The sequence below is a fragment of the Halichoeres trimaculatus genome, unplaced genomic scaffold (assembly GCF_033239565.1).
Source record: "Halichoeres trimaculatus isolate MK-OKI-2021-1 unplaced genomic scaffold, fHalTri1.1 fHalTri1_scaffold_11, whole genome shotgun sequence".
NCBI classification, from domain to species: Eukaryota; Metazoa; Chordata; class Actinopteri; order Labriformes; family Labridae; genus Halichoeres; species Halichoeres trimaculatus.
In genome coordinates this window covers 725,940-748,769 of record NW_027437189.1, presented here as the reverse complement: position 1 = coordinate 748,769, position 22,830 = coordinate 725,940, and the positions used below count along the sequence as shown (strand labels likewise).

The window sequence follows — 22,830 nt, the reverse complement described above, 5'->3', positions numbered from 1 at the left end:
GACTCGCTGACAGTGACGTGGGCTGACACAGCTCTGGAGGAGGATGGATGAAGCTGCAGCATGAAGACAGACGTGTTTGAAGCTGACTCTGAGCTGCTGCTGTTACGTCACCCTGAAACTCAGATTGTCTTCCTGTTTTCTTCTTCTCTGGAGGATTTTTTATTTTAATCCTTTCCAGCTGTGGGATCTACACGTGCTGCTCATAATTCAGTGAAAGCTTTGACTGATAATGATCTTTGTTTTTTCTTCAGTTGAGCTGAAGTCGGGCCGTTGTAGTCCAACCAAGTCCTGGGACAGGTGCTCAGTAGAAGATGAAGAAGTAAAAAAGTTGCAAAGTGCAAAAATCACAATAAGAACATGTCAAATAGTAAAATAAAGAACGTGTTAGCTAGGAAAAAAAAGTTGTTGTGTCATGGGTTGCTATGGCACCACCTGCTGACCTGTAAAACCTCACACAGGAAGTGCACTGGTTTTTAAAGAAACAGGAAGTTGGAGGTTCTTCCCCTCATCATCACCTCCTCCTGAAGCTCACCTGTCACCTGTGTCTGTCAGACGGCAACGACTGTGAGTCCTTCACTGTGTGTGAATGTACGGTGGCCTGGAGATGTTTTGTCAGACAGCGTTTGCAGATGCTGTTTTCTAACTTATTGTTGTAGCACATGGTTTAGTTTAGCTTAGCATGTAGCTTAGTTAGCCCATAATTAAGCTGACTTGCTCATTATAGCATATGGTGTGGTTAAGCCTAGCATGTAGCTTAGTAAGCCCATAGGTTAGCTGACTCGCTTATTATAGCATTAGGTCAAGTTTAGCCTAGCATGTAGCTTAGCATGTAAATTTGTTAGCCAATAACTTAACTGACGTGCTAATTAAAGTATATGGTTAAGTTTAGACAAGCATGTAGCTTGGTTAGCCCACTACTTAGCTGACTTGTTCATTATAGCATGTGGTTTAATGAAACCTAGCATGTATCTTAGCATGAAGCTTAGTTACCCCATAGCTTACCTGACTTTCTCATGACAGCATGTGGTTTAGTTTAGCCTAGCATGTAGCTTAGCATATTGGTTGGTTAGCCACATAGCTTAGCTAATTTGCTCATTATAGTATGTGGTTTAGTTTAGCCTAGCACATAGATTAGCATATTGGTTGGTTAGCCACATAGCTTAGGTAATTTGCTCAAATATGGCATGTGGTTTGGTTTAGCCGAGCATGTAGCCTAGCATTTAGCTTAGCATGTAGGGTAGCTTGCAGCTCAGCATATAGCTTGGTTAGCCCAATGCTTAGCTGACTTGCTTATTATAGCATGTGGTTTAGTTTAGCCAAGCATGTAGCTTAGCATATAGCTTGTTCAGCCCATAATTTGACAGACTTGCAAATTAAAGCATATGGTTTAGTTTAGCCTAGCATGTAGCTTAGGTTGCAGCTTAGTTTAATCTTTCGCTTAATTGAGCATTGACTTTTGCTCTTATCTTGGCAACTAACAATTAGCTTAGCATTATTAGCTTTGCAGAAATCAACATTAGTGTTTTAAGCACATTTCATATTTACTTTTATGTGTTTTCATATAGCACCTTGCTAATCTGTGCATCAATTTCCTTCGTTACAGTTTTTCACTCTGGATCCAACCAGTGATAAACGAAGATCAGCTGAGCTCTGACTCCGTCGTCGCTTTAACTGGAGCCTGGTCGACTGTCACAGTGTGAATCATCACACACGTTAGGAGGACAGTTATAACGGTAACTTTTGAAACATGCTCTTCTTGTTGTAAATGTGTGTTTGACTCTGAACCAGGGGAGGTTTGATCTGATCTGTGGTGGTTAATGTATGTGTGGTAAAAGAAGTAGGTGTTTAAACCCAGTCACAACATTCAGCAGTTTATTTCTCCGTCTGCCTGTTTAAAGGGGAGGTCTGCTGGAGATAACAGCCTGGACTCGGTCTGTTATAATCTCCTCTCTTCACGCTGTTTCTGGCAAGTTTTCACCTCCTATCGCTCTCATCTCTCCTCATTCCTCTCCGCTTATCGTCCATCTCTATCCTCTCTGCTCTTCAAGGGCATCTGGACAAACACAGACATTCTTGTTTTGTTAGGGAGTCGCTCGGGGCGCACAGGGACTCGTTAGCAAAGAGGCGCGGATGATTTCATTGTTTACGGAGCGGTGCCGTCGTGCTCGGCTCGCTCGGCGCGCTCGTCAGCGGCGTGCGGAGAGGTTTCTGTGTTTTCAGGTTGGCTGGGAAACCCCAGGAGGAGGAATAAATCACAACAAAGATTTACTCAACGCGCTGCTCTGATTACCATAATGAAGCCTCTCCAGCTCTGCATGTTCTGCACGAGGTTAGCTTTAGCATCACATCAGTTCATCCATGATCACTGCCGTGCCGCCGTGAAGTCTGGTTTGGATCCTGGAGGGCCGTGATTTATCATGCTGATGTCATGTTGATTTATTCATCCTCTCTGTCTCTGCCTGATTAATACCTTCATTAAACACTTTCCATTAAACTTTGCTCAGTAATCCATCACGCCAGGCTAACTCTCACGATGCTTTGGGTTGGTTTTAGACTCACCGTACGGCCTCAGACTCCACATACATGAAGAAAACATGACGTGCTGTACGAACACGTGTCCGTGTATGAAAGAAACAGTTTATAAATGAAAGGAATAATGAGCCTCAGAGCTGGAGCTGCTCAGAAACACTCATCACAGCGGGACACGAGCCAACACGACAGACTATTTTAGGCTGAAAGCCCCAGAGAGTCAGCACGGGCTCCTCCAGCAGAGAACAGAGCAGGGTGGGTTTTAAGCCTGGGTCTGGATCAGTCTGGATCAGTCTGGATCAGTCTGGAGGTGGATGCTTTTCTTGCTAAAAGCTAAGATCAGTCATGAATCAGTACAGAAACAGATTGATGGACACCTCCCCGTCACTCAGTCCCTTAAACTCAGACTGTGTTAGGATGTTACTGTCCCAACGTTTGGGACACGGAGCATCATAAAAATGTTTTTCTCATTGAACACGTTTAGTGTCAGCATCTAAAACAAGGGTCTTCAACCTGTGGCTCTAACGTCTTGTGCGGCTCTTTGACTCCTTTGCAGTAGCTCCTTGTATTAAATTTCAACAATTTCTGTAATTTTTGACATTTTTTTTTGAAATAAAAAAAAACTTATATGAAGTTTTTGCAAATTGCTAAAATTCTAAATAGGCGATTTTTTTTTATGTTTTTTTTTTTTTTTTTTTTTAACATAATTTTTCCCATTTATATTTTCGTGGAATTTTTGGAAATTTCAAAAGTTATTTAAAGTTTCTGAAAGTTCTTAAAATTCTTAATTTAATTTTTTTAATTTAATTTTTCATTTTTAATTTATTTATTTATTTATTTATTTGTACACTTTTTCCCTTTATATTTTTGTGGATTTTTTTTTATTTTTTGATCTTTTAATTCTGTTTTTTTTTTCTGGTAGAGTTAGCAAAATAATTGATTTTTTTCCCCACATTTTGAATATTTTTTTGAATTATTTTGACAAAAATAAAAAGCAAGTCATGACATTTTTAATCCATAATTTGAAACTTGTTTTAATATTTTTTTTTTTGAATTTGAAGAAGGTCTGGAGTTTCATGGATTTCAGAGTCTTTATAGTGAAGATAGAGTCCCTCTGGTCTAGTGTGTTGTTGCTGCATGATTTTGATCAAACACTGGATGTAAATGAAGATCAAACCATCAGATGATGTTTTGTTCAAACTTTTGTGGAGTTGAGGTTGTTTTTTTTCTAAATCTGTTATTGTTTTAAGATTAAATCTTTGGCTGCTCTGACTGATTGGCCCTGATTGACTTAGGGGTATATTTGCATATAAATGTACATACGTGTACATATATCACTGTTTTGTATAACGGAGCCTTTTGTCCTCTGCCTCAGAGCAGCAGTTGAAGCTCCTCTGATCTGAAAATGAAGCTCAGCTGAAGAAGACCTGAGTCTTCATCACAGAAACCAGGACTCAGCTGAAGCTTTAATGAACCACTCTGTGGTCCCTGGGGGGGCTCAGATCAGAGACTGACGCTGTGTAATGTTTAAACCTCTACTGTAGCTGCAGGTGAGGAGTGAACCATTTATTCTGGAAGTTTCCTTCATGTTTAAAACATTAAGGTGTTTTAAAGTAACTCCACATTATTATTCTGTTATATAACGTCTCGCCACTATCCTCACTTCCCCCCCTGGTGGAAATCGTACCCTCTCTACATGGATCTATTTATATCCTCCTCATTATCCCCCCACCATTAGCAGGAGCAGATCAACCATCCAAAGCTCAGGAGGCTTTGGTGATCTTATTTGTCTCCTCGCATCTCCGTCTGCAGCTCATTAGACCTGATGTGTAACAGTTCATGGTCCTGTTACACGGATGTGGCTCTGCAGCTCTAATGAAACACTCAGGTTCATCAGTTCAGACGACTCAGAGTGAGGCAGGATGACATCTGAAGTTTTCTCATGGACAGGGTTTCCTCTGCACGCTCCAACAACATCTGACACATGTAAAACAAAAACACCTCTTGGTGATGTTTCAGAGCCGACTTGATGCGTGCACCAGTCCAGCTCCTGGGCTGACTGAGTCTGACAGCCAAACATCCATTGTCTGAAAAGTAAACCACTACACTTTGTGGAAACAGCAGCGTTTGTCAAACTCAGAAAAGAAAGAAAATCAGTCATTAATGTTTGAACTCTGGCTCGTTACTCGTGCACCGCTCAAAAGCTCCAAGCTGGGGGATGCCATGTGTGAGGGCTCCATTAATGATAAAAAAGATCTTTACATCTGCATGGCTCTGTAGTAGAAGAGTCCAGATGCTGCACTGTCCTGTCCACCATGTGCTTTGGATGGTTGTCCTGCTGGAAGGTCCAGCCACGTCTCATCTTCATCATCCTGGTGGATGGCAGCAGATTCAGATCAAGAATTTCCCCATACATGGCTCCATTCATTGCTCCGTCAGTTATATGAAGTTTGCCAACACCATGAAATGAGAAACAACCCCATGCCATGATGCTTCACCTCCAAACTTCACTGTTGGTGTAGTGTTTTTTGGCTGATGTGCAGAGCCATTTCTCCTCCAAACATGGTCTGTAGTATGACAGCCCAAAAGTTCAGTTTTGGTCTCATCTGACCAGACAACATTCTCCCAGTATTCTACAGGCTTGTCAAGATGCTGTTTAGCAAACTTTAAACCAGCTTCAACATGCCTTTTCTTCAGGAATGGAGTCTTGCGGGCTGAGCGTCCATAGAGGCCATGGTGTTGGAGTGCATTGCCTGTTGTTTTCTCTGTAACAATTATACCTGCTGCCTCCAAGTCTTTCTGGAGCACTTTCAGGGTGGTCCTTGGCTGGTTGAGTCCTCTTCTGACTATCTTTCTGACTCCCTGGTCAGAAATCTTCAAGGAGCTCCTGTGCGTGGCCTGTTGATGGTAAGGTGGTGCTTCTTCCACTTGTGAATAATGGCCCCAACGGTGCTGACTGGAATATTCAGGTGCTTTGATATAAGTCTGTAACCAGTTCCATTCTGATGCTGAGCAACAATCAGGTTGTGAATGTCTTCAGAGAGCTCTTTGCCTTTACCCATCATGAGGTGTGTGCTATTTAACTGCTTGGTGAAAAAAACACCTTTTTTATAGGACCATCAATTTGCTCTAGCCCAGCTGATGTTGGTTTGCACTAATTGGAAGTTCAAGTAATAATTACTGACAGATTTCAGGTGGTATGGTGCATTTCCTGTCCAAAGTATACAGCCTTTCCATGGTGTGTTCAATACTTTTTTCCTGTGTTATCGTACTTAATTCACCATAATCATTATTTATGGACCTGAACGTTGTGATTTCTTTTCATGTGTGGATTATTGGAGTTAATACCAATGTCTGGGAGAAATCTGGTTTGAATTGCAGCTTTGGAAAATAAATGTGATGAGAAAAAGTTGACGCATTCAATACTAATTTTCCCCCCTGTATATACGTACGTCTCTGTGGATAGCATGATGCTAATCTACCAGTATTCCTTCTGATGTTGGGTTAACACAGCTAGCTTGTCCATGTTAGTGCAGCTCAATCTCACATTCCTCCATAACCATGGATGGAAGAATAGGTTGAAGTCGTCCTTTAAGCTCACACTGCAGCACCATATGTGTTCTCAGCTCATGGGGAACATCTGGACTAGCACATAGGATCCCTGGACACAAGACAGAAACAAGAACAAGAACACCACAACTTCCCAACTTCAATCCTGCTAGGTTGAGTTTAGCTTTTCCAATATGGCTGCCATCGATGGTTGGTTTATAACGCTGTACCAGAAACAAACAGGTGCTGTCATGGAGGCTCAGTCCCACATTGTTCACCTGTCTGATGCAGTAAAGGCAGCTGAGCGTGTGCGCCCTAATATCCTCAGTTTGTTAGTGAGACGCTAAGCTAACGTCAGCTCAAAGCCAGAGCTGCAGAGTCGGCTTTCATCAAAGATCACAGACTCGTGACTTAATGAATTCATACCTGCTCTGTTTCCTCAGCAGATCAGCCTCCATCTTTTTATTTACTGAGTCCCTTCATCTCTTCTTCTTATCCTCTTTCCTGCTCATAAAACGCTCACACCCTTCACCTGCCTCCGTCTTATGTAACTCCTCCATCTTTGATCTCAGACGTCTCCCCTTGATCCTCCTTCTCCTCCTCTCACCTTACCTTTCACTTTATCACAGCTCCACATCTTTCCTCTCCTTTTACACTGCTCTTATTCCAACTCCTTCATCCTCTCCATCCTCTCCATCCTCTCCATCCTCTCCATCCTCTCCATCCCCCTCTTTTCTCTCCTCCTGCTGGCTCTCTGCCTCTCCACCCACGCTCTGAAAAACTGAGATTAGCGTTGACCTTACAGCGAGTGAAGGAGAAAGAGAGAGCTGTTTGTTTGTGTTGTGTGTATGCAAATGAGCTGTGTGTGTGTGTGTGTGTGTGTGTGTGTGTGTGTGTGTGTGTGTGTGTGTGTGTGGGCAGGTCTGTGTGCCTAATTGCGGGCGTCGTTTCCCGGCGTCTGGTCTCAGGGGAGTCCTGCAGCTTTCAGTGGAAACAGTTTTGAAAACATCGACGTAGCTCCGAGCTGCTCTCTGCAGCTCTAACTCTCAGCTGCACATGAGACAGTTCCAGCTATGAATCATGGGAGTTCAGAAATCCCTGGTTGTCGCTGGTGCCCCCATCAGCGCAGTTAGCAGTCATGATAGATTATCTCTCAGGGAGCTCGTGTAGCGCTGAGGATGGAGCAGAAAAACAGAAACGGAGCATGTTTAATCCCATCAGCTCATGGAGATGTTAGCGTGGAAAGCTAAGCTACAAGGGCTCTCACACATCAGACAGGATCCCGTCTCTGTGAGAGCTGGTCCGTAGCCCCCAAACAAGCCAAACAATATCTCCACTCACTGTTGAACTTCTCAGCTCCTGTCCCGCAGCGGGAATACTCCAGACGCTTCAATCAGACGTGAATTTACTGCTTCACACTCTGGATGATTGAGGAGAAATGGCAAAGTGAAAGTTCTGGTTTTAAATCTTCTTATCTCTACGGCTGGTTGGTTTGTGAAACGGGCCGATGCTCTGAGGGAGGAGACGGAGCGTTAACATGGGCTCAGCTCAGGGTTCACTTCAGGCCCCGTTCACAGGTTTCACCTGAAAAAAGAAAAGAGAGTTGAGCTGATTCATCTGGTTTTAAAGAGACGGCGTCGAAGCAACAGATGCACATTTAGTTAAAGGGGACATATCATGCTTGTTTCTCCTCTTCACTATGCCAGACTAGGATGCCTGTAAAGCATTTCTGCCCTCAGTACAAGTCATTTAGTTCCTTCATTGCCCCACAATAGTGTTCTCAATATCCTCATTTTAGGCCATTCTGAAGATCTGGTTGAAACGCTCCGTTTGGAGAATGACCTCCAGTAACCTCGCAATGTCACAGCCCTTTGTGCTCTGATTGGTCAGTTCTATCAGAGGAGCGGAGGGGGTAGAGCCAGGGGGCGGTTTTTGCAGCATGGCAGTATTTACAAAATCACCACATTGAATGGAGCAGACCGTGCGAGTTTGCTGTTTGCCAAAACTTCACCGTAAGGCATTGATAGCACTAATAAAATGGCAGAGTGTAGGATACGTCCTTTTGTATTGGACCCCGAGTCAGACCCGGACGGTTCTGCAGCTCAGGAGGAAGAAAATCCACCTGGACACAGATCATCTCAGGACGCTTCAGTGTGGTGAGTCAAAGCGGTACTGTAACATGTAGAGTTTATACGTGGAGATATAGGCCGACTTCACCAATAAACTATTTCTATAACAGGGCTCCATCCTGCTCCTTCACTTTTCTCTGTCTGTTTTATCCATCATGCTGAAAGTGTCGTCTAAAGATCGCCTCTACCGTCAGTTCCTCACTATGTTATTACCGCAGCATTATTGTGGTCCAGGTTCACAGTGCATGTCAGAACAAGCATGCAAATATCACAGTCTCACAAGTATTACCACGTCTGCTAAAACTACAGTGTTTTAACTGCTAATTCACCATGTAAAGCCGAGCTGCTCAGCAGAGCAGAGTCCCTGCATCCAGCACTCAGTCAGTCGGCTCTTGGTGGGTGTATCCCTCGGTGGCGGTTGTGTGACTAACTGACATCACAGAGGAGGAGCTGCTTTATCAGATTACTCCAATAAAAAGAAAGGATCCTCGTGTCGTCACAAAGGTCGAAATCTCGCGGCCAAATGTCAATGACCTATTTTCAGAGGCATCAAATCTTGTTCTAGGATATCAGAAAAAATACAATATCTCATTTTTTGAAAATTCAGGGGCTGAAAGGTCTTGTTTTCATATTTATTATATCATATGTAAGTATTAAATCAGGGATCAGCATGATATGTCCCCTTTAAGGCCGTCACAGATTGAGCAGCACAGGTTACACTGTCCCGTATGCACGCAGCAGTTTCAGTTGCCACAGTGGAAGTGTGGCGTGCAAAGTGCAGCGTGACGTCTGCATTTCCACTTAAAACTCCAGTTTGCTGTTACCATGGCGACGGAGGCCACCCTGGAGGCCGTTTCCAAAGGTTTCTGTTGCAGGTCGACTAAAACACAGTTTCTGAGTAAACGAGACAGAAACATAATAATTTGCGTTGTGGTGTGAATGCCCCCTCAGCATGACTACTGAAAACCTAAAACAGTTATTTCCTTCATGGAGTGGAGCAGCCACTGGTTCCTCATTGTGCTCTTTGATGGAGTCCGGTCCACTTTAGCTCTCCTTTTTAACCCCACAGACCCACTAATGGTCCCGTGGACTCTCCAGCCGTGTGTTGGTCTCTATCAGACTGAATAACCCCCATCACATCACTCGCTGCAGTCTGCGGGTTAGAGAAACAGGCTTTTGGCTCAGGAGGCTGTCAGCTCATGAATGCTGATTCAGAGTCGGGGAAAGTTTCAAACAGCAGGGCACGAGTTGCTCTGACCTCTTTTCACTCATCCTCTCAGGAGATCAGCGAACGGTTTGGTGGTTTGGCCTTTTTGTGTTTACCAATCTCCTGACTGTGGAATGGAGCAGCCTCAGAAGTCAAAGACCAGAAATGACGAAGACCAGGACTCAGCTCATTGGAGTCCCTGGTGAAAACACAAACCTGTGCTTCTGTTCCTTCCTGGCTTCATTACTGGATCAGTCAGTGTGCCCTTTCCTTTCTACAGCTTCTCCAAAACTCTGGATCCCATCACTCCTGGGTCCTGCTGCAGACCTGACCCCCTTCTTTATATCTGACCTCCTGAACCCTTACCCAACCCCCAGGTCTCTGAGACCCTCTGACATCCTTTGGGCTCAGTTCAGACCTAAAGGTGACCCTGCTCCTGTTGTTAAAGCTCCCACAGCTGCCTCCTCTGACTCTGACGCTACGTGTTGAGGCCAGACCTGACAGTGAGAGGAAAGTGTGTGTGTGTGTGTGTGTGTGTGTGTGTGTGTGTGTGTGTGTGTGTGTATGTACAGCAGAGATCCAGAGGCATTAAAGTGTTGAGGTTTTCTCTCGTTCAAACATCTTATGAAGCCTGTTTTATGGCTCTGATCTAACCCTGAGAATGTGCTCTCTCTCTCATCTTTTGATTTGTGGATGCTGCTGCAGAGACGGGGACATTAACACCTCTCAGTGAAGCTTTTGTTGAAGTGTGAAGGTTTTTAAATATTTCACTGTGTCAGCTCAGTGTCACTTGGTCAGTTACATTAATTCCAGTTTCAATTTCCTTAATGAAGTGTACTCCATGATATGAAGAGGCTGGCTCCCCCTGTAGTGACACTGGAGGTGATTGGCTCATTAATTTGTTCCTGTGCTGCTCTTACGCTGACGTCTGTGTGTGTGCTGTGTCGTGCGGCGTGCGGCGTGCAGCGGGCCGTGCTTACACACTTATTTACTCTTTACAACCAGCTGGAAACGTCTGAAGGCTGTCTGTGGCTGATGGTACACTCAGCAAACGCTGCGAAAGCTTTTTCAGAGGAATGCATTAGCCTTTTCTGTCAGTCTGTTTATGTGCTGTTTAACTCAGTCTGATTGAGACCAGAAGGTCCAAAACCCCGGATCAGGATGGACCACTTTGTGAAGTCATGAGGCAGCAGCAGGAAAACAAGAAGAATAACATCCTGAGACAGCTCGGGACGATTTACGGCTTCGTTAGAGCAACAGGATCAGGGCTGGCTCAGAGTCTTAATGAGGCAGATCACTCTAACACACACTGAGCACGGAGCTGATGGAGAAAGGGGGCGGAGTCTGTAGGCCATCAGATTTTACCAACGACAGCTTTAACTGATGTTTCAAACTGAGCTTATCCAAAAACACAGACTGAAACAGGCTGAGCCAGGAGCGTTGGCGATGTTCTTATTGGATCTGAGAGTGTGTGTGTGTGTGTGTGTGTGTGTGTGTGTGTGTGTGTGTGTGTGTGTGTGTGTGTGTGTGTGTGTGTACAAACAGCCCTAATATCTTCATCTTATGAAGGCCTCATACACTCAGACAGTGGTGTACTGGAAGGCTGCATCATGTTAAGCCCTGTTTCCACCAAGCAGTCCGGTTTGGATCAGTACGGTTTGGACGGGAAGGAAACAAAGTTCTATCTATCTATCTATCTATCTATCTATCTATCTATCTATCTATCTATCTATCTATCTATCTATCTATCTATCTATCTATCTATCTGCACATGAGCAATTGAGGGTAGCACATGTAGAGAAGAGAAACTGAAACTTAAGTATCAACCTGTACACCCAAACACTGATCAACTCTGATCCCAACGTTGGCATCAGTGTATCAATATTTTAGATTGATCGGCACACCACTACTCTTAACTATATATATTTGATAAATGATTCGAAGAGCCGCACGCTGAAAAGCAAAGAGCGACATGCAGCTCCGTAGCTGCAGGTTGGCCACCCCTGCAGTAGCATGACGCCATAGCAGTGTGACACAGTTTACTCCGTTGATAAATCCAACAAAGAAGAAAAATGTGACGCAGTAAACAAAGAGCAATGATGAAGACATCCAGCAATTTGTCTTCTTAGTGATTGTCATGTGTCTCTTTGTTACTAAGAACAATGTTTCAGAGAAGGCTGTGAGCCACCAGGAGAAATACAGCAGCCGCTGCCACACAGGAAGTGACCATTCTTTCCACCAATCAACAGACTGCAGAGTTTCTAGCTCCACCTTGAGGGGTTGGATTAGTTTGGTCTGACACCCCAACAGAAGGCACCCTATGGCTGTAGGTGAAGCCCTTGCCCCTACCAATATGGCCGCTATAGCCGATCTGCTTCATTTTCTGTGTCAGAAACAGACAGGTGACATCGGGGGGACTACGTCCATGTTTTATACAGTCTATGGTGGGAACAGGATAAAATGTGTGCCATACTGAGACAAACCAAACTGAACCGCTGGGTGGAAATGGGGCTTTAGAGAGTCACTGACTGGATCAGGTTTTCTTCGTCTCCTGGAGTCCAGTTGGTGTGGGATCAGTGAGGCCTGAGCTGGAGCAGCTCTCAGGCTGAAAATCCAAACCTGCTCAGGTGAAAACATTTTACAGCGCGGACACGTTTATTGACTTTGATGAGTCTTTGTCTGTCGCTCTGTTCTTTTTCATTTTTAACACAAACTGTTTTCCTCGAAGTTTTCTGTCTTCACAGAGAGCTTCAGCAGCTTCCTCTGGTTCCTCGTCTAACCATCATTCTGATAACTAGGGAAAAAATGTTCAAACACGCTTTTCTGACACGTCCACCTGTTGTTGTAATACCTCAATAATCATGAACCTTATAACCACTTCAGCTGACTTTTTGTTTGTTTGTTTGTTTTGCGTCTGGCTAACAAACTGAGAGCTGCTCTAGCTTTGGCGAATGCCTCAGTAACGATGTGCTCCTCTTCTTTCTCATCTCTCTGACTTTATCTCATTTTCTTCAGGTTTCATGCTCTGAAATACTCTCTGCTGTTTGTCATTTCCTCACCAGCCGCTCTCTGTGCCCTTTCTTACCCATCATGCTCACTCTCAGGTTGAACCAGTTACTCTGAACACTCATTTCATTACAGACAACACTGGCAGAAGTCAGGGTCCTGGTTTCCTTTCTGCGTCTCATCCATCATCTCCCTAACCTCCTCCATGACGTTGCTTAAACTCTGGTAATTTACCGGCTGCTGTTGTTCCTTTGTGAAACGGAGAAAACAGAGATGATGGAAAATAAATCACAGAAATCTAACGGGGAAATAAACTTCCTCTGTTTCACTCCACCACGGTCTTTCTCCGTACCCCCACACTGCCTCTGACCCACAGACGGGCCACTGCTGGTGTCTATTCCCAGGGGAGATGTGGAAATTTTGTGTCTGTCAGAATCAATCCAGATCTCTCTGCCCTGAATGGAAAGTGACGGCGGGGCGGAGGGAAGGGGAGCTTGTTTACAGCTGTCTGGGAGCTGTCCAAAGCCATTCACTGAGGCGTCCTGGGTCAGCGTTCACCTCATAACGTCTCTTTCTCCTCCATGTTTCCCTCAGCTTCTGGATGCTCACGCTGCTGAGTGTGATCTAGTTTCTGGCCTCGTTTCCTCTTTTTATTTTCATCTCTAAACAGTTGTGGAGACAGATGCATTTCTCAGCATCTGTTTGCAGGATTGTGTGGAGCTGCTGGATCTGCACAGGGCGCAGGAAAGTGTGATCAAACAGTGTCCAGTATCAGCAAGACTTGATTTATTTTTCTCTTTGTTTTTTAATATTTCTCCTGAACCGTATCTCTGTGGAGCAGTTTCTAACTTTCTTTAATCTCCTCGTATAACGCCAGTATCATCTGAGCTCATTGGATCTGCCGAACACTCCAGCCTCTCCAGCTTTCTTCTTCAAATAATCCAATTTGAGTCTGCGAGGCAGTAAATAGCTCTCCTATTGTCCTCCCTCTATCATCCTCTTTCAGGAAAACACTGCAGCTCTCTGATTTCCTCTTCAACAGCCTCTTCGCTGCAGCAGCAATAAAACAGACTCCTAGTTTAACTCTGTGACAAACGCTCTCTCTGCTCTCCACAGCTTTCTGCTCAGATTGCTGAAGCAATACAATCAGCTCCTCTTCTTTCCCCGCATCCTCGAGTCGTCGTCAGGAAGGTACGAGGATCCTCTTTTCTTTGTCAACAGGAAACATTTCTTTCTTAGTTTTCACGACTGTTTTCACTGGGTCCAAACGGCTACGTTAACGTTTGTGTCTCCTCGCTGTCTCCTGAAGTTTGAGTGTATTCACCTGGAAATACTGTGTGAAGCTGTGAGAACAGGTCCCTGCGTTACCTTCTGTAATAACATGCCACTGAAAAAACAGTGTGTACCCAGGCTGTGGCTCTGTGACAGCTGTTTAATATAAGATCTGACCAGCCTTTGCTTTCATTGAGTTTACTCTCCTTCTTTGTGATATCTCCTATTATCAGCTCTCTCCTGTCTGTTACCCAGGGCCCACAAACCAAAAAGGACACCTCCTAGCTTATTATTATGTCCACTCTTTGAGCCTTAATTTCACCCTAAACATGCTCATAAACTCACCAAAATTGGCATGCACATCAAATTCTGCCAAAAAATTTTAATCTGATACAAAAAAATGACCCCAACATACAAAAATGTGCTCTCTAGCGCCACCTAGGCACACTAAAACAGCTCTAAATGGCAGTAGGAATGTTGCAGAAAAGTCAAACCAGCGTCAAAATGCTTGTCTCACTTAGACGCACAAATAAATACACAGACACCCCTGACCTATCTCAAACAGGAAGACAGCAAATTGCTTTTCAAAATAAAATTTTCCAAATTTTTAGGTCTTGAACAAAATTGATCTTCTTCTAGGCCGTAAATGGTATTAGCTTGAAATTGGCTCAGATGACAGAGTGGGCCATGCTTTACAAAATCTCTGTATGAATTTGCTGTTTCTCTTATGGTTTTTGAAAGACGAGCCCTCAAAGTCGGTGAACCCCTAAGAAGCTTTTTCAGCTTCTCTATTAGAATGAATGGGAGAGGAGGATCCAGCTCCACACAAGCTGTGACATTTAGGCCTCTACACAAAAAAATGTAAAAGTGGTACAGCTTTAAAAATGACATGGATGGATTTCTGACAAAATTTACTACAAAAAAATATCTGATTTTTAAAGAGATTTGGTGAAAATTGTGGCAGCTATGAGGAGACGTTTGAAAACTCCAGTCAGTTTCTCTCCTGAGAGGGCAGCAATTGGTGATGATGTCACAATTATTGAGAGTTCCGTGCAGCTGGTCATGTGACTCACTGAAGGCGGGAAAATGGAATGTGTTATAAACACACATTATAAAGGGATGAAACTTTGACAGTGGAGGTGAAACCAGTAGGACGGACAGGAGACAGGGCGACTGCAGCCTTACCTTTGGTTAAATTTCATGTGATGTGGTGCCAAGAGTCTTCTGGACTGGAGAGAGGTCTGTGAACCCCTCAGCTCACCAACAGAGGGGGTCAGGTGTCATAAGTCTCTGGATCTGATGGTGATCTCAGGATCTCCTCTCTGCGGTTATGCTTTAAATCTCTCTCAGAGCCCGAGGCTGCAGCTGGAGCAGCTCTCACGCTGTGATGGTTGATATGAGTCCATCAGCGCCTGCTCTTCACTGAAGTATCCCACAGTATCTAACGAGCAGCTCTGGATCCAGTGAAAGCTTTAAAGCAGAGCTCTCTCTGGATTAGTGTGAATATTTTTCCTCTCGTGTTGTTAAATCATTGATGCGTTGGAGCAGATGAGTCCCCTCAGAGCAGGATTTCAGAGTCCACCATGAGCGTGAGCTGATCGGTGGATTTCAGTCATTCCTCATGTTTTTGGCCGTGGATGGATGCAGACGCCGCTCGCTCAGCACGCCACTGCTTTAACAGTGATGGCGTTTGACATTCATGCAGTAGATTCTCCTGACACTTTGCATCTCGTCAACCTGTGGCTGTGACTCTCTCCTCCTCCGGCCCCGTTGGTCTGCTTGTCCTCACACTTGTCAGTCATGGTGATGAGCTGTCGGCGTGCCCCTGGCAGAGGTAAACGATGCAGGCGAGGCCTCGGCACACACTCAGGAAGCATCTGTTCTGAGCAGAGACGATGCTGATGCTCATTGTTTCTTCACGGGTGTTTGACTCGGCTTTTATCCTCTTTAAAGAGGGCTGCTGTCCCTCTGATGCCCCTCTGGTTACTTTATATGATTTATAACTCAGAAAAAATCATTTTTCTCAAGTTCAGGGTGTGTTCAGACCCTTGGCTTGTTGGCTTTGTTCTGGTTCGGGGTCAACAATGAGCCATGCACCCTGATCTCAGCTTCCCACGTCGCTGGAACGGGCTGCCATGTCATTTAACTGCTCTTCACACTTTCTAAGGATGCCGTTTTCAGCCTTTTCAGATCGATAAACAGAGCCAGAGAGAGCTAGCAGTGTTTAAATGTTTTCATCAGAGCTGGTTGCAATCACAGGTAAGACGTGTCCCAAGGTTGAAGAGCTTTGTCACTCCTGCTCATTTCTCACTTGAGAAGAAAATAAACATTTCTGCCTCGACTCTTCAGGCATGAGCTGGAAAAAGGCTTTTCTTAGGTTTTTGTGCTTTAATGAAAACGATAAGCGCTCCTTGAACCCAGGCCGCTCTGACTCCTTTACCCAGACTCATGCAGGCTGAGAGTCCACCACACCAGCTGTGTCCATACCTCACCCCCCAGCACAGCCCAGATACACAGAGATAAATGAGCAGTGAGGACATCTCAGGGTCTGGTCCTCTGAAGGCCTCAGGTCTCTGAGACCAGGTCCCGTCAGTCGCTCAAAGCCACGTCTCAGTCCAGAGTGAGGACAAACCTCGTATCAGGAAGCCGTTCCTCGCCGTGGTGCAGTTAGCGTCAGGGTCCAGACAGCGTCAGATGGGCTGACTGATGAGGTCTGCCTCCTCGCAGCGGCCTCAGAGCCGACGAGCCAAACACTCCCTCAGCAGGAGTAATGGAGCAGAAACAGATCAGACAGGCCGTGTTGTTCTGCCAAGCATGATCCATTTAACACAGCGTTCAGCCTCAGGACGGGAAATATCTGCACCGTGTTCAGGCGGATTGAAGATCAGAGCGTTTGTGTTCAGGTGTCAGAGGTGAGGAGTGTTTGATTTCCTCTTTCACAGAGGTCCTCAAAGTGGAGCGGAGATAGGAATAAGACTTTAACACTCAGCACATTAAAAATGCTTCTGATGGTGATCACATGTGGTGGTACAGCTCCTCTCCCAGCTGGGTGCTCCCTGCAGCTATGATGACCCAGTACAGTCCAGCATGGACGGACTGGACCACAGTCTGAAACCTTTACCTCCATAAGAGACATTTCTCCTCAGCTCAGCTGGATTAAAGTCATTCAGGATCCACAAAATCTACTTTACCTTCACAGTTAAGTTCAGAAGATTCTTTAAGTAGGAAAATCCAGTGATCCATGATCTACAAGAGAAGTTGTTCAAATTTATAAAACTGAAAATGTGATGTCTTTGGGGTTTTTGTTATTGTTTTTAATACCCCCCAAAAAATTCAAATTTAGCAAAAAAAAAAGTAAAAAAAGTTGCAAAATATTACAAAAATAAAACGAATTGAAATTTTAAATATCTGCAAAAAATTTACAGAAGGAAATGATATAAATTTACATTTTTACATTTTTATTTTTAAAAAATATAACTGATAAAATAAAATGTAAAATTTTCAAAACATTTTAAATTTTAAAGAATTGCAACAATTAAAAAGATGTAAATCTTAAAAATACGTAAAAAATGTTGAAAGTTTTGAAATCTCAAAAAAAAAAAAAAAAAAAAAGGAATCCAATAAATTTCCAAAAATCACAAAATAAGAGAAAAAAAAATAGAGAAAGTAACGTTTCCAAAATTCATAGAAATAAAAACTCAAAAAATTTGAAAATTATTTAGAAAACATGCATTTTGAAAAAAAAATCAAAAATTACGAACATTTCAATTTTGAAATTACAAAAAAAAGAGGAAAATACTTTAAAAAAATGGAATTTAGTCAATAAAAAAATAATAATAAACAATACTTGAATTCGATAACATAAACTGATTATATTACTCCACCCCATCCACACAGAATTAAAATCAGTATTTTCTTCCAGATGAGTCTTTTTGTAGATGTAGTTTTCTTCCCAGGGCTGTAAAACTTGAGGTTAGCCACAGGTGCATGGAAAGTTGGTGGGCTGTTGATGTTGTAGGAGGTGAAGTAGAGCGGTGGCAGGCTTTATTGACAGATGGGATGTAGATTCAGATCCAGAGCCACAGGTCGAGGACTCTGGTCTGGATGTTGTGAGGCTCTCAGCTCAGTCATGCAGGAGGTCTGAATATGAGGACAGAGGAGGAGAGGGTGTCTCCACGCTGAGGCTTTGTCTCCTCCTCTGAGGGAATAATCGGCTCAGTCCGTCCGTCAGCCTCTCAGGAACCTGTTGTTGCCTGTTGGATCCAGCAGAGTCAGCCGGAGCGATGAGGTGCTTCCCCTCCGAGCGGCCTGCAGTGACTCAGACAAACAGCTCTTCAAACAGAGAAGGAGCCAGGAGCGTGTGGGATAAAGAGCCTTTTCTTTTCCTACCCACTGGGGCCAGCAGTGTCAGAGCAGCGCTCTGCGTGTCAGTGGGGTGGATTCATCAGGCCAAAAGCTGTGGGCTGCTGCTGTTTGACTGCACAGGCCAACGCTGGACACTGCAGGAGGAGGGAGACATTACAGGTTCTCCTCATCCCCATCACTCCCTGCTCTGTAATCTGTACCAGGACAGCTCCCTCTGCAGTCTGCCTTTCTCTAACCCAACAGTCCGTCTGTGTCTCTGTCTTCAGCCATGAGTTGGTTTGTAACGTTTGTGTAGTTTATACTGTTTCTGACGCTGAAAGGCCGTGGCTGTTGGTCTCTCTGAGGTCAGAGGAAGAGGAGCAGCTGAATCTGCAAAGCCAAGAAACTACACTAAAAAAACCTCTTTTCTTTGTACATGTTCCTCTCTTTAAAGTCACCTCTGTGACCCATTCTGTGACCATTTAGGATACAGACAAAGGCCCTAAACACAGATATGGACAGAGCCGTCTGTTGTTCTTTTCATCTGTATATCTGCTCATTTCCATAGAGTTTATAGATACGAGTCGAATAGAGCAGCTCCACTAGAAACTAGGGGGCAGTGTTGCTGTTATTACCCGATTCATAGCTCTAATGAGATACAAGATGAAATAACAATAAAGGAATTATCTGGACAAAAAGAACGGTCCATCAACAACACCTCCCACAGACGCCATGTTTGTTTTTTGAGGTTGTTGCCAATAACTTTGTCCCTGGGCTACAATTTTTGAAATTTCAATTTTCTTTCTTTCTTTTTTGGCAAATTTTAAAAACTCTAATTTTTTGTTGAAATCTTTGCAAATCTATGGGAGTTTCTAAGATTCTGGGGAGTTTTTTTTTTTTTTTTTTTTTTTTTTCAAATTAAGGATATTTCAACTTCTTTTCTGATTTTTTTTTTCTTCATTTTTTTTCAAATTTTGATTTTATTTGGCAATTTTGCACATTTATCAAATTTCAGAAGTTTATGGCTTTTGGGCAAAATTTTGTTTTTTCAGAATTCAACGAAAATTTTGCAAAAAAAGATTTGCAATTTCAATATTTATTTTTTTTTTTTTTGCAAATTTTGAATTTAATTGTTTTTAAATATTTGATTTGAAAACAAAACAAAAAAGAAAAATCAAAAAATGGGGAACAAAGGGAAAACAAGACATGACATTCAAAATTTTCTCATTTAGGTCATTATTCACTAGATTTTAGGTTTGTTTAGAATTGCACATTTTTAATTGTCTTTACTGTGAAGATAAAGTAGATTTAGTGGCTCTGGATTGACTTTAGTCCAGCTGAGCTGAGGCTCCTCTAAAATCCAGGACTGCAGGCCCCTGGTCTAGAGTAAATCAAAGAATCTCATCTTGATGAATGAAAGTCTGTCTGAAGGGTTTGTCAGAGTTATGTAGTCACCTGTCCGTTTAATGGCTGCTGGAGGGACCCTGACCCGTCCCGTTCAGAGTCGTCATTTAGACCTGGACCTGGTGAAAAACCTGAGGCTGTGGTCTGACCTTCTCTCTGCGACCCTGGTCCTTCCTCCCAGGAGGTTAAAGACAGAAACGCTGTGTGACTCATGTGGCCTCCAGCTTCCTCTGTGATGAGCCTCCTCTGTGGTCTCCGTACCATCAACCTCCTCCACAGTCGGTCTCCTCCTGAAGCAGAGCCTGAGTCTGCAAACCCAGCTGCTCTCTTTATTCCCCTCAGCGTTATTAACCTGGATCTAAAGTCCAAACCCTGCAGGCATCACTTCCTCCAGCTTCGACTGCAGAGTGTTAAGAAGCAGGAATTTATTAATTACTGCTCTGAATTCATCCCTGAAATCACGCAGCGCTCACACTGAAGCACAGAGTGTGTGGCTCTGCAGGCCCAGCTGGACCCGCTCTGACTGTGACCCGGAGGCTGGTTCTGCTGTGTATCACTGAAGAAAACTCTGAAGCAAAAGAACAAAACAAAAAAAAAACTAAAGCAAACACTGGAGCGAACACTGGAGCAAACACTGAATATAACAAACACTGGAGCAAACACTGGAGCGAACAAACACTGGATCAAACACTGGAGATAACACTGGAGCGAACACTGAATATAACAAACACTGGAGCAAACACTGAAGCCAACACTGAAGATAACAAACACTGGAGCAAACACTGGAGCAAACACTGGAGCGAACACTGGAGCGAACACTGGAGCAAACAAACACTGGAGCGAACACTGGAGCGAACACTGAATATAACAAACACTGGAGCAAACACTGGAGCGAACACTGGAGCGAACACTGGAGCGAACACTGGAGCAAACAAACACTGGAGCAAACACTGGAGCAAACACTGGAGCGAACACTGGAGCGAACACTGAGTAACAAACACTGGAGCAAACACTGGTTCAAACACTGGAGCGAACACTGGAGCAAACACTGGAGCAAACACTGGAGCAAACAAACACTGGATCAAACACTGGAGATAACACTGGAGCAAACACTGAAGCAAACACTGGAGCGAACACTGGAGCGAACACTGGAGCAAACAAACACTGGATCAAACACTGGAGATAACACTGGAGCAAACAAACACTGGAGCAAACACTGGAGATAACACTGAAAAAAACACTGAAGCAAAAAAAAAAAATACACTTAAGCAAACACTGGAGCGAACACTGGAGCAAACACTGGAGCAAACACTGGAGCAAACACTGGAGCAAACAAACACTGGATCAAACACTGGAGATAACACTGGAGCAAACACTGAAGCAAACACTGGAGCGAACACTGGAGCGAACACTGGAGCAAACACTGGTTCAAACACTGGAGCGAACACTGGAGCAAACACTGGAGCAAACACTGGAGCAAACAAACACTGGATCAAACACTGGAGATAACACTGGAGCAAACACTGAAGCAAACACTGGAGCGAACACTGGAGCGAACACTGGAGCAAACAAACACTGGATCAAACACTGGAGATAACACTGGAGCAAACAAACACTGGAGCAAACACTGGAGATAACACTGAAAAAAACACTGAAGCAAAAAAAAAAAATACACTTAAGCAAACACTGGAGCAAACACTGGAGCAAACACTGGAGAGAACAAACACTGGAGCAAACACTGGAGAGAACAAACACTGGAGCAAGCAAACACTGGAGAAATCACTGGAGCATGCAAACGAACTCTGGAGCTTGAAAACAAACTCCGGAGCGAGCAAACGAACTACGGAGAGAGCAAACGAACACTGGAGAGAGCAAACAAACTCTGGAGCGAGCAAACGAACTCTGGAGAGAGCAAATTTTGGCTTGAGTGTAGAAAATTTTATTCAATGCATTTACCAAAAAAAAGCTCTGTCCTTCTTTCAGGGGAATCAAAATCATGTTTACTTCATCATTTGCTTTCACTGGAGGCTGAATGAATCCTGAGCAGTCTCAAAGACAGCAGTCTACTGTAAATAAACAGATGACAGAAAGAAAGAAAGAAAGAAAGAAAGAAAGAAAGAAAGAAAGAAAGAAAGAAAGAAAGGATTCATAAATAAATATAAAAATAAACAAAGATAAACAGAAAATTGAATAAATAAATAAATAAATGCATTTGAAGCTGCAGGTTGTTTGACTGGCTCCCATCCAGCCTTTCCTGCGCTCACTGCGACCTGCATCAGACGGACGTGCAGCCTGTGCAGACAGCAGAACCCTATGAATCCATTATTCATGTCGGGGACAACAAAAGGAGGCGCTCTCAGGGGAAGGTTGGAGAGAAACTTTGAGCTCAGGTCAGCAGAGATGTGTCGGCTTCAGAGGAGTGTGTTTAATGAGAGCCGGCCTCTCCTGACGGTGTGGATAAATAAACCATCAGGGAGCAAACTGCAGTCTCTCTGGCCTTCCTGTCTCTTCAGGAGCTCCTCTGTTAGTCCACGTCTCCGCTCTTTAACAGACGCTCCATCAGTGAGGAGTTGGTTTAGAGGCTGGCTCCACCTTAAAAACATCCGTAAGCAGCAGAAACATGTCTGGGACTGAAGCCAGGCTCCTGCGTGGTTGTTTCCCTCAGTGTTTGTGTTTACCTCGGCCTCTCATCGTCTCAGCAGCAGTTTGTGATCCCACCTCAGCCCACCTGTCCACCTGTCCACCTGTCCACCTGTCCACCTGTCCACCTGTCCACCTGTCCACTGGAGGCCCACAGAGCAGCTCCTGCAGGGTTAACTGCTCATCCAGCTCAGAGCTAACGTTCGCCTTACAGATGTATGGTTACTGATTAATTTACATGCACCTCCTCATTAATCCAGACGACGCATTCAGGTCCAAACATCAGAGAGAAGCAGCCACAGGAAGTTTGAAACGCTTCTCAACCCTCTCTGCTGGGTTGATCCAAGCAGGATCACAGGAGGTCACTGCTACTTTCTACCTCTGAATCATTTCAGCTGGAGTGTGTGTGTGTGTGTGTGTGTGTGTGTGTGTGTGTGTGTGTGTGTGTGTGTGTGTGTGTGTGTGTGTGTGTGTGTGTGTGTGTGTGTGTGTGTGTGTGAGGAATTAATCTGATGCAGGTCATGGAACGCAGCTCAGAGTCCTGCAGAGACCGGACGTTACTGCTCGATCAGGCGTCACAGTTACAGGCAGAAAACAGCGACTTTAGAGCCACACACACACACACACACACACACACACACACACACACACACAGGCTCATTACCCACATTTTGTCTGATTGGATCAGCTCAGGTCACAAAAACAACTCATGACTTTAACAAAGGAGACAGAGTTTGAAACCTCTGACCT

General features: G+C 44.1%; 1 protein-coding gene across 1 annotated transcript in view; it reads left to right on the top strand.

Moving 5' to 3' along the window:
• Positions 1–484: 484 nt before the first annotated feature.
• oprl1 (opiate receptor-like 1) overlaps positions 485–22,830 on the top strand; it is a 106,267-nt gene continuing 83,921 nt past the window's right edge. The window contains exons 1-2 of the mRNA XM_074682377.1: positions 485–564; positions 1,604–1,733. The gene's annotated coding sequence lies outside the window, so the exon portion shown is untranslated. The remainder of the gene's footprint in view (positions 565–1,603; positions 1,734–22,830) is intronic.